General features: G+C 40.6%; 1 pseudogene; it reads left to right on the forward strand.

The window, feature by feature from the left end:
• Positions 1-8969, forward strand: part of LOC123577391 — a 108109-nt pseudogene extending 99140 nt beyond the window's left edge.
• The last annotated feature ends 10177 nt before the right edge of the window (positions 8970-19146 follow it).

The raw sequence follows: 19146 nt of genomic DNA on the forward strand, positions 1-19146 counted from the left end.
TTCAAAAGTTAATTATAAATTTACTAAGATTAGGTCAGTGTTGTGCAATATTTATGATTTTTCTGAATTCTCAACACATGAACATCGTTCAAGATTTAAAAAGTGTAGAAGAACATAAAACGGTAAGCATGTATTTGCTTTTCAAAATTTGCTTCTTCAGGGTCCCAGGACAGAAACAGGATTTTACGTTGTTTTTGCCTCATCACCTAGGATTTTACCTTATCGCTAAGCTACCTACCTTCTCTCCTCAGAGGCATCACTAACATCAGTTTCTTCTAGAAATATTTCATGTCTCTATGAGCATATATTTATGTATAGTCTTTTTCTCTTAAATAACAGTAATATACAGGCCTTTGCATTTATTTCTATCTTAAATTCAGAAAAAAAAATTTATGATAATTAAAAATAAGCAAAACAGAATGTTAACGAAGTTGGTGGGAGGGGAACTGTGCATGATTTTCCACATTTCTGTATTCCATGAGTTGAAATATATCCAGGAGAGGCAATAGTGAAGGGTATATTACGGCTTATGTAAAACAGGTACTCAAAATGTTATATGATGAACTAATGAATACGTATGAGATGACTGGGTAGCCAAGCTAAGATTTCATTCGCAGGCTTCTTGCAGAAATTCCTGGGGAAGAGAACATGAATACCCAGGATATAAGTTCTGACTGAAACGTGACTCTTCTGTCTTAGGGTTGAGATCTTTGAAACCTGAATGGCAATGGTAGAAGGTGAGGGCAAAAGCAACCTGTCATTTCAAAGCTGCAGGTGTATCTGCATGAGCTGGAGACTCGAACACACCTTCAGCAGAAAGAGTTCTTTAGTTAGGGAAACCACAGGACTGGGGTAGTTGGTTTTATAATTACAGAGCTTTGCTCATAATTAGAAAAGTGTATGTTTGACAGCCATAGCTCTCAGTAGCTAAACTGCTCTACGTCACATTGTTGGAAGGTGTTTATGTTCTAGTCAGAGCTGGATCTCTGAAGACACCATGCCCTTTAGGTAATTTCTAAATTTACTGATCCAGAAATAGTTACTTACTCTTGTGAAAATATTTTGTGTGTACTCATTTTTTCCAAGTGAAGTTAGTAGCTGAGCTTTGGAAAGGTTGGAGATGGGAAGATGACACCCTACCCAGCATCTTGGATTGGCTTAGATGAATGATGGATTTTGTAGGGCTCTGGATATAGCATATTGCTTCCAGCTCCAAGTGATATTGTACAGCCTAAGAGTGGGTGGAGGGCTTTTCATCTCACCTATGGCACAGAGCCCAGGAGCTTTCTGGCATCAAAGGACTACAGACCGCATCTTTGGCATGGGCATTCACATTCTCACGGTGGGCATCATCTGCAGTGGCAGCTAGGGAGTCCTTCAAGAAGCTTTGTAAGCATAGTTACACAAACTCATACACATCATCATACATATGTGTAGGATTGTTTATATTTTGTATAAACCAAAGTGTACTAGACATAACGTTTTGCTCACTTGTACATTGTTTATCTTAAAAGAAGGAATTGTCAGGGTGCCTGGGTGGCTCAGTCGGTTAAGCGTCTGACTTGATTTCAGCTCAGGTCATGATCTCACAGTTTGTGGGATCGAGCCCCACGTCAGGCTCTGCACTGACAGCATGGAGCCTGCTTGGGATTCTCTCTCCTCTCTCTTGGCCCCTCCCCCACTCACTCTCTTTCTCTCTCTCAAAATAAATTTAAAAACTTAAAAAAAAGAAGGAATTGTCAGCCAAAAAAAACAAGGATTTGAAAGTTGATAATGATTAAAAATGTCAGTAACTCAAATTGCTCGAACAATTACTTTGTGCCAGGTACTATGTACTTTATGTGTCTTTGCTCATTAATCTGTATAGTTGCTCAGCAGAGGTTCATAGGTACCTCACAGAGTAAGGAGCTTCCTGGCTGTAGATGTTTTTAAGCAGATATTAGTGACCATTTGCTCCAAATGTAATAGAGAAGGTTCCTCCTTTGGGGGTAAGTCAGAAGAGGTGATTGCTAGACCCTTTCCAAGTGACAGTGCTTAGGACTCCACCAGTTAATGATTGAATGCAGGGCTGGGTTATTTGGAGTGTTCAGTAATGTTTGCCAAGGACCAATGAAGACTTGAGTTTCTCTCTTGCCTCTGGGTAATGATTGGTGCAGGTTAGAGGTGATGAGGGCAGTCCCTGCATGCTGCTCTCATTGAACTGAATCCAGTGCAGGGTGGCTCGCTCTGTCTTCTAGACTGAGTGCGTGACCTTGATTAAATCAGGTTATAGAGCAAATTGGAGGTCTGTAGAGAAGCTGTCTTATTTTTTCTACGACCTCTAAGGCTTCTTCAAGTAACAGATATGCATCCAGACTTTTATCCTTTACGTCAGCTTCATCGCTGAGCTACAAGGATGGCTTAAAATGGCAAGTTTAGGTCATCCGACTACTCAATTGGTGCTTTCTGAAAAATAGTTCTATCAGAGGAGAAGGCTATTAATTGCTTCATTAATCCATCAGTGATTTCTTTGTCAGGAACCATTCTAAATGCTTGAAAAATAACTTCCTCTCTGGACGGATAATCACATAAAGAAACAGCTGGGTGCTATATTAGCGCTGCAATGGAGATGGGGGCAGATGTGGTAACATCAAGGAGGAATGACATTTAGTGACCGAGGTGTCACGGTGGCAGTCATGCCTCAGCTGGGATGTGAAGGATGAATAGGATTTCACCAGGCAAAGAAGAGAAAGAAGATAATTCTGTTCGGGGAGGTGATAGCTCTGTGGCTTGAAGCTCTGAGAGAGAAGGACACGCTGCCGATGGGGGTATGGTCACAGCTTCAGCAACGTGGGGGTGGGGAAGGTGGGGTGTGTTCATGCTGGAACAGTGTGTGACACTGTGTGCTAGTAGAATAAGAGGTGAAGCTGTGTAACTGAAAAGCTGAACGTCGAGAAAGAAGGAGCCTACATAAAAGCCAGGCAGAGAATTAAAACAAAACAAACAAAAAAACCCCACATGTTAAAAAAAATACATCTTGACTCATAATTTTATTTTTTACTTTATAAGTTTTTATTTAAATTCCAGTAGTTCACATATGGTGAATATTAATTTCAGGTGTACAATTTAAGTGATTCAACACTTGCATACAACGCCCAGTGCTCATCACAATGAGTGCACTCTTTAATCGTCATCACTGGGGCCGCCTGGGTGGCTCAGTCGGTAAAGCGTCTGACTTTGGCTCAGGACATGATCTCAGGGTTCAGGAGTTTGAGCCCCGCATTGGACTCTGTGCTGGCTCAGAGCCTGGAACCTGCTTTGGATTCTGTGTCTCCCTCTGTCACTGCCCCAAATAGTCTGATCTTCATGCCTTCTCTCTCTCTCTCTCAAAAATAAATAAATATTAAAAAAAATTAATTGTCATCACCTATTTTACCCATATCCTCACCCACCTCCCCTCTGGCAACCATTAGGTTGTTCTCGATAGTTAACAGTCTGTTTCTTGAGGGGCGCCTGGGTGGCTCAGTTGGTTGCATCTGACTCTTGATTTTGGCTCAGGTCATGATCTCACAGTTGGTGGGTTCGAGCCCTACGTCAGGCTCTGCACTGACAGTGCGGTGCAGAACCTACGTGGGGTTCTCTCTCCCTCTCTCTCTGTTCCTCTCCCCACCCCCCGCCCTTGTGCTCTCTCTCTCAAAACAAATAAACTTTTTTTTAAAGAGTCTGTTTCTCAGTTTGACCCATAATTTTAAATGATAGACCATGGTTATTGACTTTAGGCATTCCCAGGGGTAAGTAAAGATGGGCCTCAACAGTTGCCTAGAAAATTGGCGTTTGAAAAAATTGTTTTAATGTTTATTTATTTTTGAGAGAGAGAGAGAGAGAGTGAGCTGGGGAGGGGCAGAGAGAGAGGGAGACACAGAATCCGAAGTAGGCTCCAAGCTCTGAGTTGTCAGCACAGAGCCCAATGCAGGGTTTGAACTCACGAACCGTGAGACCACGACCTGAGCTAAATTCTGACACTTAACTGAGCCACCCAGGCACCCCGAAAATTGACAGTTTTGTGTGAACAAGTTAGGAGCCCAGCTCAGAATGTGAACTGGAACCCCCAGACATCTGAAACAGCAAGCAATTTTTGCACCTGCAAACAAAATTTCAGTCTTCACATACAGACAACGAAAAGGAGATTTTATATATATATATTTATTTATTTTTGTTAGCCACATCCGCACACACAAGATAGTGATTTCCATCTGTGGTGTTACTTTAAATGAAAATGGAGCTTCCTGCTCAGAGCTCAGAGGTGTGCTTTTGGTGAGCGTCATCTGCCATGCTCTGTGACATCTCACTCACAGAGACTAACCCAAGCTCTGTCAGTGTCTGTGAGTGGTCCAAGCATTTCATTCCCATGCCAGATGGTGAGCACCTTCAGGAGAAGGATCACGTCTTAAGGTTCTCTCTAGCTTGAATACATTTGCCTTACATGTTAACTGAATGGCTGAATGAATTCTATTCACAGGCCATCCCGGAGAGCCTATGAATAGTCTGATCTTCGCTTTTGCCACTGACCAGAACCACCCTCCTTGTCCAGGCTGACATTGACAGGCCCTAATTTTGCCTCTGTGACCTGTTTTTTTTAATGTTTATTTATTTTTGACAGAGAGACAGAGCACAAGCAGGGGAGGGACAGAGAGAGAGAGAGAGAGAGAGAGAGAGAGAGAGAGACACACAGAATCCGAAGCAGGCTCCAAGCTCTGAGCTGTCAGCACAGAGCCCAATGCAGGGCTCAAACCCACAAACCATGAGATCATGACCTGAGCTGAAGTCGGATGCTTAACTGACTGAGCCACCTCTGTGACCCATCAAAAAAAAAATTCACCTAGAGACTAATGTTCACAGTTCCCTTGTTTCAAGCCATGGAACAGTAGTCATTTGATTAAAAAGCCAGTGGTTAATTAAAGTGCTAAAGACTTTCTTTGGGAGGGCTCATCTCCTTTGTAGACCTCTGTAGGGTCCTCCTATCTCTTTCCTGAAGAGCACCCTTTACCTCACCCTTCTCTAGTAGAATCTGCAAACTTTGCATCTCATCTAATTTTACCCATCTCTTTGTCCATTCCCTTAGGGTCTTGTTCTCTGAAGTTGGCTAATGGCTAAAGTCATCTGTGCCCAGCACTAGAGTCTGGAAGTTCAACTTGAATTTTGATAGGGACTTGGCGGAAACAGGGAATTGACTCAAAAGAAAGAGAGAACATTCTGGGACTTTTGACCTTTCTCAGATCAAGTACCCATCCGGACCTGGATTCAGAGGCAGCTCAGAGTAACTCAAACTCTCTTTAGGTGCCTCAAGTGAGAAATAACCAGATGGTGAGCAATCCTCTGAAAGCAGATAGAAATTGAGAATAGTGAAATGATTCTTTCTCCTCCCACTACTGGCTGGGAGTTTATTTAAACACACACACACACACACACACACACACACACACACACACACACATAAGAGCAGGAGACTAATTGTGAATGAAATAAAGAACATCAAAAGAATCTTCCTAATTAGCTTAAATACTGATTGTTACCATTAGAAAATGAGTCAGCCTAAAAACACATGTAATTGCAGTCTTCCTGTGTTGTGGGAAGCCTAGAGACCGAAGAACTACATTATTAGCAGGAAAGGACAGGCCATGGTGACATCCATCATAAAGAAGAGATGGTTTTTCCAGCACTGACTGTGGCATGTGACATTTGCTTGACTGAATGCAAAGCATTTGATGCCCAGGAGGCTGGTAGTCGTCCCTACACAGCCAGTACATGAGTGGCAAGCATGTATTACCACTCCTGCCTGGCAAATGGGAAACCGAGGAACTGGAAATTGTAATAACTAGAATTGAAGTGAATCATCAAAGTTAAGGGCAAAGTAGTGAGAGAGACTTTGGTGCCCTATTTCTCTTGCTGTGCTCTTTTCCCTCCCTCCTCAATGCTTCTTTCTTATTGCACAGTTCTCCTATTTAAATTTTTCTTGGAGGTGAGCCTGGGTGGCTTAGTCTGTTAAGCATCCAATTCAGCTCAGGTCATGATCTCATGGTTCTTGAGTTCGAGCCCTGCATCGAGCCCTGTGCTGGCATTTCAGAGCCTGGAGCCTGCTTCAGATTCTGTGTCTCCCTCTCTCTCTCTACCCCTCCCCTGTTCACGCTCTCTCTCTCTCTCTCTCTCTCTCTCTAAAATAAACATAAATTTTTTTTTAATTTTCCTTGGAGAAACTGTGTGTTTTTTATACCTCTGTGTGAATGTTAATCATCATCCCCCTTGGAGAGGGCACTTGACTATTAACTCTTATCCCTAATAATGATACAAAACTTTTTGAAGGGGCCCTCATAAACCCTAAATTCATAAAGAAATTACAAGCATCCATAATTAGCATGAATCTGGTAGAGGAGGAAGGTAGAAGAAACAAACTCTTTCCTGGTGCCCCTGACATCCTATCGCAGACCTGCCTTGTGTAAGGTGAGATATCTAGGAACAGGTGGAGTAGCAGAGAACAATTGAATTTCTTCTGATGATGCAAGTGTGAATGGCTGACTTGCTAAGTTAACTAAAAGAGTATGTATTATGAGAAATTACTTGAGAAGTATGTGATGCCCAGATTGGGGATTATTGATTAGTAGAATTGTCTTAGTTTAATCAAAATACAATAAACAAAACCAATTTGTATGTCATTGCTTATTCAAGTATTTCTAATTATATGGCCCTGGGTAGGTATTTTAATCTTACTAGTGCTGTGAACTTTTGGGCAGTCTTGTGAAGTCTATGGGCCCCTTTATAGAGTAGTACTTTTTTTTTTTGAGAGGGCGAGAGAGAGTGTGCACGTGTACCTGAGCAGAAGGGAGAAGGGCAGAGAGAAGGGAGAGGGAGAGAATCTTAAGCAGGCTCCATGCCTAGTGTGGAGCTGGTTGCCAAACTCCATGTCATGATCGTGAGATATGACCTGAGCCAAAATCCAGAGATGGATGCTTAACTAACTGAGCCACCCAGGCACCCTGAAAATAGCATTTTTAATACATAAAATCAAACACTTAAAAAACTTCAAAGAAAACCAATACTACTGGAAGACATTAATCAAAAGTTTTGAAAATTTGTGATATATGCTTTAGTAATGAGTTAAAAACAAGATCTAGTGCACAGACATAATGGTTTCATAACTTCATAGTAGTGATGAATACAAATAATATTTTAAGATACCTACAACAACTATACTGTGATATTAAAATATTTGAGGTTTCTTTGGAGGTGAAGTTACAAATACCTGATTACCTGTGGCTATTAGTGACTACTGGTCCATATTTATAATGGAATGAAGGGGCGCCTGGGTGGCGCAGTCGGTTAAGCGTCCGACTTCAGCCAGGTCACGATCTCGCGGTCCGTGAGTTCGAGCCCCGCGTCGGGCTCTGGGCTGATGTCTCAGAGCCTGGAGCCTGCTTCCGATTCTGTGTCTCCCTCTCTCTCTGCCCCTCCCCCGTTCATGCTCTGTCTCTCTCTGTCCCAAAAATAAATAAACGTTGAAAAAAAAATTTATAATGGAATGAAATGCTATATTTAATTCAAGGTTGATAAAAGGTTTGCAGTAGACTTCTTGGCTTGACAGTCTATGTACCTCTTTGAGCTGTGGGTGGTGTTGGAGGGAGAACATGGCCTTTGAATCTCAGCTCTGAGTTCAAGTCTCCATGAAGACTTTACCTCCAGCATGTCTCAGATATTTTAGTTAACCTTTTGGAATTTAGTTTGCTTTGATTACAATGGGAAAATAGTGAATTCTGCATGAAGTTATTGAGCAGACTAAATGATATAATATATATTTAACATCTAGCACAATGCCTGTCATGAAGAGGGAGCTCAGCAAGTAACAACTCCGTCTGGACACCTTTTCCCCCACAGCCGAAGGAAAAGCGAAGTAGGTAAGATATTTGTAAAGATAAATCTCTCACTAACATCCTAGTCCTGGATAATTCACTGTCTGAGACAGGGTACATACAGTCTTTTAGTTTCAAGAGAATTTGGGAAGGAAGATACTCTGGAAAATATATTCCATTTTATGCATCTCTAAGCCAAGCCATAAATGTAACTGTCTAAAATTTCAAGTCTGTAAAATTCAGACAAGTTTTCAGGAGTTAATTGTTAAAAGGTAATTAAAATTCCAGTGAAATAAGATACCATTTTGGGATTGGGAATGCTGGCTTCTCTGTTTTATGATGATATTAAGGTTTTGGTAGAGTCCTCATCTTGTCCCATGCAGAACCAAGAGAGGGCTGACCTACCACTGAGTTCTGCAGGATCCATGTGGAAGAGGAGGACAAAACCCTGGTCTGCTCAGGAACCTGAGCTGCTCCCTCAAGCCATAGGTCAGACACAAAGCAGCTAATGGACGCAGTGGCCAATTTCAGGTGCTTTGTGGACATCCCTAAACTGAGTTGATCCACAAGGTATTTCCTGAGTAAAAACTTCTTGAATTTTAGCTTCTTAAGCAGTCAAGAAGTTATTGGATTTTTGGAATTTTTATTGTTACGTATTCCAGATATCTTAGAATCTACAAAAATTTATTTGAATTTAAACTTAAAAAAAATAGAACTTATTGTGTGGTATATAAGGCATAAATATTCAATTTAATGAAACTTATTTAAATTTTTGTTTTCAGATTTCAGAAGCTACAATCAAGGTCATTTGGGAAGTAGGACCCAGTGTATTAGCATTACCTATGGGTGTCCACATAGAGATTTATAGACACAGGAAAGGCTAGATAATGAGAATGCCCCATAAAGAGGCACCACGTTTCACCAGGGAGAAATGCATCCAAGTTACCTCACAAATGTTAAGAAATATGCCTACTTAATTGTATGGTGCATTTTCCATGGTCTTTGCTTTATTCATTTCATGTGCATTTTGATTAAAAATTTTACATTTTATTATCCCTTATGTTTTTCAATAAATACAAACCAGGACTGCTTTTTTTTCCCTCTTTTTTTCATTCTTCTCAGAGGTGTGGTGAGCATCGAGTAAGATAATAATTTTGCAATGCTTATGTCTTGTCCATTTGGGCTGCTGTAACAAAATGCCACACACTGAGTAGCTTATGGATAACAGAAACTTCTCTCTCACAGTTCTAGAGGATGGCAGTCCAAAATCACGGTGCCAACGTGTCGGGTGAGGGTTCGCTTTCAGGTTATAACTTCTTATATCCTCTAGTGGCAGAAGGGGCTCCTGGAGCCTTTGTTACAAGGCACTAATCACCTTCCAAAGGCTCCACCTCCTAATACCATCACCTTTGGGGGTAAGAATTCGACATATGAATTTTGGGAGGACACACTCTGTGATACTGTGATTTATAAGAAATACATAGTTGGCCGTTTAGATGCCCAAAATATACAGTAGTTCCCCCTTCCTGCCGTTTCGCTTTCTGCAGTTCGTTACCTGAGGTCAACCTCGGTCCAGAAGCAGGTGATCCCCCTTCTGACATTATCAGAAGGTCAACGGGAGCCTAAGGCTACATCACAATGCCTACATCCTTCACCTCACCTCATCATGTAGGCATTTTATCATCTCACATCATCCCAAGAATAAGGGTGAGTACAGTACAATAAGAAATTTTGAGAGAGAGAAACCACATTCATGTAACTTTTATCACAGTGTATTGTTATAATTGTTCTATTTTATTACTGTTGTTGCTAATCTCTTTATGTGCCTATCGTATAAATTAAACTTTATCATAGATATGTATATGTAAGAAAAAACATAGTATATATAGGATTCTGTACTATCTGCAGTTTTAGGCGTCCACTAGGGATCTTGGAATGTATCCCCTCAAATAAAAGAGGACTACTGTATCTCTCATATATATTTAGTCTTTCTCCGCAGTCCCTGGCTCACAGTTCCCCAAACCCTTGGAATTTCCTAAGTGTTGAGAATGACAAAGGTGTCTTATATCATGTTAATGAGACGACCTCTGGAAAGCACCTAAGGCTGGGGGGTGCTTTCCAGGAGAACCAACCTTGTGATCCGGTTGGGACTCTCAAGCAACTCCCCAACCTCTGGGGAGGGGAGAAGCCCTGGAGGTTGAATTCATCATCAAAGGCCAATGATTTGATCAACCATGCCTATATAATGAAGCCTTCAGGAAAACCACAAGGACAGGGTTTGGAGAGCTTCTGGGTCGGTGAATGCATGGAAGTGCTGGAAGAATGGTGTCTTGGATAGAGCATGGGAGCTCTTTCCCCAAGCCTTGTCCCGTGCAGCTCTTCCGTCTGGTTGTTCTTCAGTTATATCTTCTTATGATAAACAGGAAATCTAGTAAGTAAAATGTTTTTCCGAGTCTGTGAGCTGCTCTAGCAAATTAATCCAACCCAAGGGAGTGAGACTTGGGAACCTGTAGTTTACAGCTGGTTGGTCAGAAGTACAGATAACAGCCTCAGCTTGCAACTGGCATCTGAAGTTGAGGGTGGCACTCTTGAAGGACTGAACTCTTAACTTGTAGAACCTAATGCTGTCTCTGGCTAGATGGTGTCAGAGAACACCGATGGTGTCTGAGAATTGTTTGTTGGTATGAAGGGAATCCCCCTCACACACATTGAAATTGAGTCCAAGAATCCCAAAAGACACTCAGACATAGCAACTTAATAAACAGAATTATCTGATTGCTATTGACATTATATTATAAATAGGTGTTCTCTCTTAAGAAGATGGCTTATTTTTTAAAAAAAAAAGATGAATTATTTTATTACATGATTATCCAGCTATGGCATTCAAATTGGTGTTGCTTTGAATGATTTTATAAGATACTCTTTTTGCTTTTTTAAAAATAGATTTCTTATTTTAGAATAATTTTAGTTTTATAAAAATATTGGGAAGATAGTACAGGGAGTACCCATACACCCCACACTCAGTTTCCCATCTTGACATCTTACATTAATATAGTGTATCTGTTATAATTAATGAACTAATATTGATGCATTGTTACTAATTAAAGTTCATAGTTTATTTAAATTTCCTTAGTTTTTATCTTACGTCCTTTTTCTGTACCAGAATCTCATCGAGGATACCACATTGCATTTAGTTGTCATGTTTCCATAGGCAGTTCTTGGCTATGACAGCCTCAGCTTTCTTTGTTTTTGAACACCTTGCTAGTTTTTTGGAATACTGGTCAGGTATTTCATAGAATGCCATCTGTTGGATTTGTGTGATGTTTTTCTTGTGATTAGATTGGAGTTGTGGGTTTTGGGAGGAAGGTCACAGAGATAAAATCAATTTTTAAATCATATTATATCAAAGGTCCATACTATCAACATGATTTATCACTATTGATACTGACCTTGATCATCTGGCTGAGGTAATGTAGGTTAGATTTCTCCACTGTAATTTTGGTTCTAGTTGTGCTTTTCATTACTGGTGTATTGTTGCTTTTAGGTCTTCTCTGCCAATGGAGTAAGGAAAGATAGGCTTATGTGTGTGTGTGTGTTTATATATTATATATTGTGCATATTTATAACATCTGTAACTATTTCTATGTGTAACCATTATGTGTCTGTATTAAGCTAAACATGAGTGCATGCTGGTATCTCCAATTCTTTTTTTTTCTTTTAATTAATTAATTTAAGAGAGAGAGAGAAAGAGAGAGAGAGAGAGCACGCACGCAAGTGGGGGAGGGGCAGAGAGAGGAGAAAGAGAGAATCCCAGGCAGGCTTCATGCTGTTAGCAACAGAGCCTGACTCAGGGCTTGAACTCACCAACGGTGAGATCGTGACCTGAGCCAAGATCAAGAGTCGGACGCTTAACTGACTGAGCCACCCAGGTGCCTCTGGTATCTCCAGTTCTAACCAGTTATTAAACAGATCATTCTAGGCTTTTCCTCTTGCTCTTCCAAAACTTCCCATACCAACATTGGGAAACCTGGTTCCCACTATTCATCCATTTATTTATTGTTCCATTGCAGTACACATGTATGGCAGTATCTGACTGATTATCCCTTACTCTTATACTCCTATGGGAAATAACTTTGTCACTTACAGTGCTTATAAGCCATTTGTTTTGCCTTTAGTCTTATAGACTCCACTCATTTCTATATTTACTTAAGTCAGCACTTCTTCCCCTTGACTCCCTTCCAGTGAGGTTGTTTCATACATTTGTAATACAGTTAGATTTTCTTGTCATGGTCTGATTCTTTCCTGATACCTCCAAATCTTCTAAATGATTTTTGAAAAATTTTATATACACTAAAGTTTATTCTTTGTCCTATAAAGTTCTATGGGTTTTGACAAACTCATAATGCCACGTATCTACCGTTACAGTGTTAGAATAGTTTTACTGCCTGACCAGATCCCCAGGTGCATCAATATTCAGTCCTTCTCTTCTCCCTCTGAATACCCTGGCAGCCATTAGCTTTTTACTATTTACTCACCAGAATGTCTCATAGTTGAAATCATATAGTATGACTCTCTCTACTTTTTAAAAATTAGTAAATAAAGGTCCCAAAGCCACACTTTTTTAAAACAGGAGAAAAGGATACATATTGATTTAATACAAGTTTTATATGGCATGGGAGCCTTCACAAGGAAAGGAAGACCTGAAAAAACAGAGTTGAATATTGCTATGGTGGTTTGATGAAGAATGGACAGTTGTGGAGAAATATGATAGGTTAAAGAGTATGAGGTAAGTGTCATACTCTGGGGGAAACTTAGCAAACCTATTTGGATTCCTTTCAGTGTCCCTTTGTCTTTAAAGATAAGGATGCTCCTTTCTTCCAGGTATAGGGAGGCACCTCTCACATGAGGGTTTTAGGACCTGAGTGACCTTCCTGCTTCTGCCATTTTTTTTCAAAATGTCTTCACCTTAAAATATTTAATATGCCAAGGTACCACATTTGGAGTAGCATGTCCTGAACCCCATCAGCTGCCATAACAAAGTATCACAGCCTTGGTGGTTTAAACAACATAAATGTATTTCCTCACAGTTCTGGAGGCTACAAGTCTGAGATCAAGGTGTCGACAGGGTTGGTTTCTTCTAAAGCCTCTCTGCTTGGCTTGTACGTGGCCGTGTTCCTGCTGTGTCCTCGTATGACTTTTTTCTCTGTGCATGTGCATTGTTGATGTCTCTTTGTGTGTCTTAATCTATCTACTCTTTTAGTTATGTACACCAGTCAATCATATTGGATTAGGGTCCAGCCTAATGACTTCATTTAACTTAATCACCTCTTTAAGGACCCTATCTCCAGCAGGTGCCTGGGTGGTTCAGTCGGTTAAGCATTGGACCCTTGATTTTGGCTCAGGTTATGATCTTGCAGTTGTGGGATTGATCCCCTCCTCAGACTCTGTGCTGACAGAGTAGAGCCTACTTGGGATTCTCTCTCTTTCTCTCTCTCTCTCTCTCCCCCCCCCCCACTCATTTGCAAGTTTTCTCACCAACCCCCCATAAATAAACTTAACAAAAAAAGATTCCAAGACCCTATCTCCAAATACAGCCCCATTCTGAGGTATGAAGGGGTTAGGGCTTCAACATTTGAATTTTATTTTTTTGGTGGGGAGAGGCACAATTCAGCCTGTAACATATGCCTTACCACCTGGTCAGAATTTCTTCATTAGAGATAATTTCTGTTTCTCTTATCTTACTTTAAGCCCTGTCTCACCTTCTGTGGAGATGAAGACTAGAACAGTATTCCCCAAACAGAAACCTTTCATTGGTCTATGTGAGATGATTCAATCTCTTTCTCAGCAAACTGTTTTATTCCTTTCACTTAAAAATAATTTTATTTTATTTGACTGTAGTTGAAACACAATTTTATGTTAGCTTCAGGTACAACATAGTTTCAACGGTTAATATTATGCTGTACTCACAAGTATAGCTACCATGTAACTGGAAACCTGTATCTCCCACTCCCTTTCACACATTTTGACCATCCTCCCACCTTTCCCCTAACTCTGGCAACCATCCAGTTTATTCTTTGTGCCAAACCCACGCTTTTAAAAATATACCTTCAGGGGCGCCTGGGTGGCTCAGTCAGTTAAGCATCCGACTCTTGATTTCAGCTCAGGTCGTGATCTCACAGTTTGTGAGATCCAGCCGTGTTGGGTTCTGTGCTTACAGCACAGAGCCTACTTGGGGTTCTCTGACTCTCTCTCTCTTCCACCCCCCCACCCCTTCCCACGTGTGTGCACACACACGTGCTCCCTCTCTCTCAAAATAAATAAAGTAAAAAATATATATACCTTCAACCACAATTTTCTAAAGAGCATCTTGTCATTTAGAGACACTTGGTGTGAAGAAATGTAAAAAATTTAAAGCACATTTTATTATACATTTTTATGAGTCAAGAGAAATAACTAGAATTATATTGCGATTATTTTCCTTAAAACTGTTGAGATAGGGGCGCCTGGGTGGCTCGGTCGGTTGTGCGTCCGACTTTGCTCAGGTCATGATCTCAACAGTAAGTGAGTTCAAATCCCGCATCGGGCTCTGTGCTGACAGCTGAGATCCTGGACCCTGCTTCGGATTCTGTGTCTCCTTCTCTCTCTGCCCCTACCCCACTTGTGCTCTGTCTCTCTCTCTCTCACAAAAATAAACATTAAAACAAAACAAAACAAAACAAAACTGGTGAGATAGATTTTTAAGGTTAAATACGCATTTTCTCTAGTTTAGCTTTTCAAACTGTTCTCCTTGTCCCCACAGCCCCAAAGCACTGAGGCTTAAATGGAACTTAAAATTGTGAGTTGTAAAATTGATCCAAGAAAGGATTTCCAGGTTATTTCCAAGTTACCACCAAACACAACAGGAGGTATAATTTCTTGGCAGAGCACAAGCGAGGTGGTCTTGTGCTCTTGGAATGAAGTGGACAGCGACAAGCATCACTGTCCCTGGTGACACCCGTACTGCCAACTACAGCAGGCAGCTTTTTTCTTTTCATCCTCCCTGGTTTCTCAGCAGTGATTGATCAGATGAGCACTCCTCACCTCTGCAAAGCTTTTCCTCTCTTCCCTTCGAGTCCTTATATTGTCCTGTTGTCCTATCTTCCTGCCGCTCCTTCGCTCCTTCGCAAGAGCGTCTTGAGGCTCTTAAAGTTCCATCCTAGGCTGCGTTCTCTTTTGTGGTTGCCCTCTCTCTCTCTTCCTTTTTTTAAAAGACATTTTTTTAAGTTTATTAATTTTGAGAGAGAGAGAGAAAGGAGCGAGCAGGGAAGGGGCAGAGAAAGGGAGAGAGAATCCCAAGCAGGCTCTACACCATCAGTGCAGAGCCTAATGCGGGGCTCAAACTCCTGAACAGTGAGATCATGACCTGAGCTGAAATCAAGAGTCCGGACGCTTAAAAGACCCAACCACCCAGGTGCCCCTCTGGTTGTCCTCTCTCGGTGATGTTTTCATTCCCAGTCTTCAAGCTCTACATGCTTGTTACAAGACTCCAGTTTGACCTCTCTCTTAATCTTATGCTCTACATTTCTTAAAGCTTTAGATACTGAATTATTCTGAAAAGTAGAGAGGCCTTGTTGCCAAGGGAAGGGGCAAATTTTAAAATCTGTTTTCTTGCAGTGGCCTTTCAAGTGAATTCTTAGGCCTCAATTAACTTAGATATTTCCTCTGGGAAATATCTATACAATTGTAAGTTTTTGTCAGGAAGTTATTTCTACTTATCATTGTTTTTCAACTTCCTTTTTGGGCTATGAATTAGCTTATAAGCATGCTGAGAGGAATCATCTGCAGTTATGCTTCTGGCCAAAAATATTTGTTTTGGCCACTTACAGGAACTCTATCAATAGGTATCAGAAATATTGGTTACTTTGTGTCCTGGACAGGTGGCCTTAAACTGCCTATTAGTTCATGACATTTAGGTAGCCTTCTACTAGCACAGTATCTCCAACCTTGGCTAGACACTGTGATTACACAGAAAGCTTTTTTTTTAATTTTATTTATTTTTAACAATTTTTTTTCAAGTTTTCTTAGTAATCTCTACATCCAATGTGGGGCTCAAACTTACAACCCCAAGATCAAGAGTTGCATGCTCTACTGACTGAGCCAGCCAGGCGACCCTCCCCCCCCCAACCCTTTTTTAACAAATTTTTAAGACGATTTTAATACAGGAAGCTTTTTATTTTTTTTAATAATTTTTTTTTAATGGTTATTTATTTTCGAGAGAGCCAGAGACAGAGCACAAGCTGGGAGGGGCAGAGAAAGAGGGAGACACAGAATCCGAAGCAGGCTCCAGGCTCTGAGCTGTCAGCACAGAGCCTGACATGGAGCTCAAACTAGTGAACTGTGAGATCATGACCTGAGCCAGTCAGACGCTTAACAAACTGAGCCACCCAGGCACCCTTGAAATGAGAAGCTTTTTAAAAGTATTCATGTATGGCTCCCTTTAAAAAGTACTTTTTAGAAGTACTCCTGTAACAGATGTTCATCTGACCTTGCATGGTGCCCAAGCAAAGATCCTTCGGTGACAGCAGCATGAGGCTAAGTCTGAGAACCACTGACATCTGTACGGGAACCAACAATTGTTGCCTCAGTTGAATGTGGCATTCATTTCTGCCTCATAGGTCTCACCTGAGTGGGCATATTGCTTTCGTGTTCAGAGCCCAATTCCTCCTCTGTAACGTAGGGGAAATTATGTCAACACCACAAAAGCTTGTTCTGAAGAGTATAATTTAACCTGACGTGTCTAGCACTTTAAAGGATCTAATAGGGGTTTAAATCCATGTCTTATTTTTCTTCCCTGGTGACATTTTCTTTTAAAAAACCAATAGTGACATTTTCTTTTGTCCTCTTAAAACATAGATCTGTCCCCATAATAGCACTTTATATCCTGTTCTTGATGATAATAGCCGGGAAAAGGCAGCAGATCAAAAGTCAAAAAATGGGATCTTGGATCAGCTCTGCTCTTCTCACTTCGTTCTCAGCATCTCAGTATCTCAGTATCAATTTATCAAAAAAATTGTGAAAAATCAATAGCTCTCGGTATCACCACGACAGTGCTGGTGGTGATGATATGATGAGGATGGTAACTGATATTGTTTCCAGGACACTTAACTACCATTACAGTATGAAAAGGAATTTGTTGTAGTTTAAGTGGGAGGACATGAGTTCAAAAAGCACTTTTCTTCACTGGCTGCAAGACATTTTATGGATGTTTCCTCTTTTCGGTTGAATCAAGAACTCATGTTTAGAGCCAGGCTGAAATCCTTTTTCTCAGCTATTTGCCACAGCTCATGAAATAGATTCTTTTCCAATGAGATTGTTCTGAGTTCATGAAAAAGTCCATGACAGGCTATTGACACCAAATTATTTTGAAAATGCCACATTAGCTTTCGTTTTCAGACCAGTTTTACCTGAAACAAAGAATACTTTTTATGTTTAAATTTTAATTGGCAACATTTCTAAGCTGTCATCAGTGTGGATATAATGCCATCTCACTACGTAAAAACTGAAATACTAGATGTCAAGTTCAAATTAATGGGGAGAAGAAAGATATAGTCAATATTTTACTCATATACTGGTGATTTATTTTGTTGTTATAGATAATGTACTGTTGAGAAGTATTTTAATCCATAAAGGGCCATCTTGAATCCATTTGTAAGGTGTTCAATTCAAAAAGACGTAGTAATTCAACAGTAATATATGCCCCGAAATCAAACATCATTAGAGAAAAATCAATAGCTCATCTTCCGCATAGAGAATGCAGCACACTGCACTTTACTCAGCAAAACAGGATTCTTTTCTGAGAAAAGCTGCAGATTAAATACTTCAGTGACTGGTAGACTTTAAAACAACTAAATAATACCAGGGAAATGAAGGGAAAAGTGTTTCTTTAAAAAGATAGCCAAAGACCCAAAGATGACCTCATTGACTGTTTTCCTGTTGTGATTTAGAAATGACTAATGAGAAAATAGTGTGGGCATCCATATTAACACCAGGTTTCGTTTTGCAGGGAATTAAAAAGAGAAGTAGGTAAGGAGATCTTGGAGCAGATCGCCAAATTCCATGATATCCATAAAATCAGGATGGCTGTACATGATGTATCTAATAGTATCCCGGGCAAGATAAGTAGGCCTTGCTAAACTGGGGAGGCATTTATTACTTGAAGGAAGGATGCAGACAAATTGGGGAGACACCAACAAATTCATTCTGAACATAAAGGAAACATATGAACATATGAATATATAAATAATGCCAAAGTCTTATTTAGGACAAAGTTTCAACCTCCTTTTCCTATCAGTATTATTCCAGAGATTTGGGGGGAAACAAAAATGGTTTGCATTTTAGGGTATTTGGATAAGCTAAGTCAGTCTTGGTAATGAAATAATTTAAGACAGGTAGTTAGAAGGAAGCTGATAAAGTAAGAAGGGGCGATCATGTATGTGTATACTTTCTGATGACTCCATAAAAGCTTGATGTCAGAAAATTTGTTCACACCAGTGGGTCTCTACGAGAGCCAGGCTTACTTGGGAACCACTCCTCTAAATCATCTCGTACAAAGTTCTGAATTGTTGAGTCCATTCAGAGAGAGTTATTTCCTCTGAATTTATTTGTAAACCTTTTTTTCTGCTTTGTATTAAAAATATAACTCACTTTGAACAAGGTCAATATAATAAAATGTGGATTTATACAAAAGCTTAATAATTTGGGGATGTCCTGTCTGGGTTCTGAGAAGAGGGTGAGAATGGTCAGGTGAAGTTCAGGATTGTAAGTCCAGGCAAACTGACATGAAATGAGTCTGAAGGAAGGTTCAGAACTGGATGCCAGGCCAACAGGGAGGAAGGACAGATCGCGTACATCTACCTTTGGTCCAAGTCAAGCACAAAATCTGGAGCAGGTGACTCATAGAGATTCAGAGGTCGGGCAGTTAACCCAGGTACAGTTGGAAGGCAGCCAGCAGGGAGCAGAGACCTAGTCTCCAAAAGATGAGGATAAACGGAGGAATACCTGACTTTGGAGGAACTGGAATATCAAGCAGAGACATGAAAAAGAAGTCAGTAACTAATACCAGGGACATGGAAAACTATAACCCAGTAGGTTGGGTTGGGATCTGTGGTGCCGTGGACCATCAGTGAGAAGTGTACCACACTGACTCAGAGGGCGGTGGGTAACCAGGACACCTTAGAGTACTAGGCCTCAGGCCAGGATGATGCTTGCGTCAGAGCAGTTTAATCAC

This window comes from Leopardus geoffroyi, chromosome A1 (assembly GCF_018350155.1).
Source record: "Leopardus geoffroyi isolate Oge1 chromosome A1, O.geoffroyi_Oge1_pat1.0, whole genome shotgun sequence".
Taxonomy (NCBI): Eukaryota; Metazoa; Chordata; class Mammalia; order Carnivora; family Felidae; genus Leopardus; species Leopardus geoffroyi.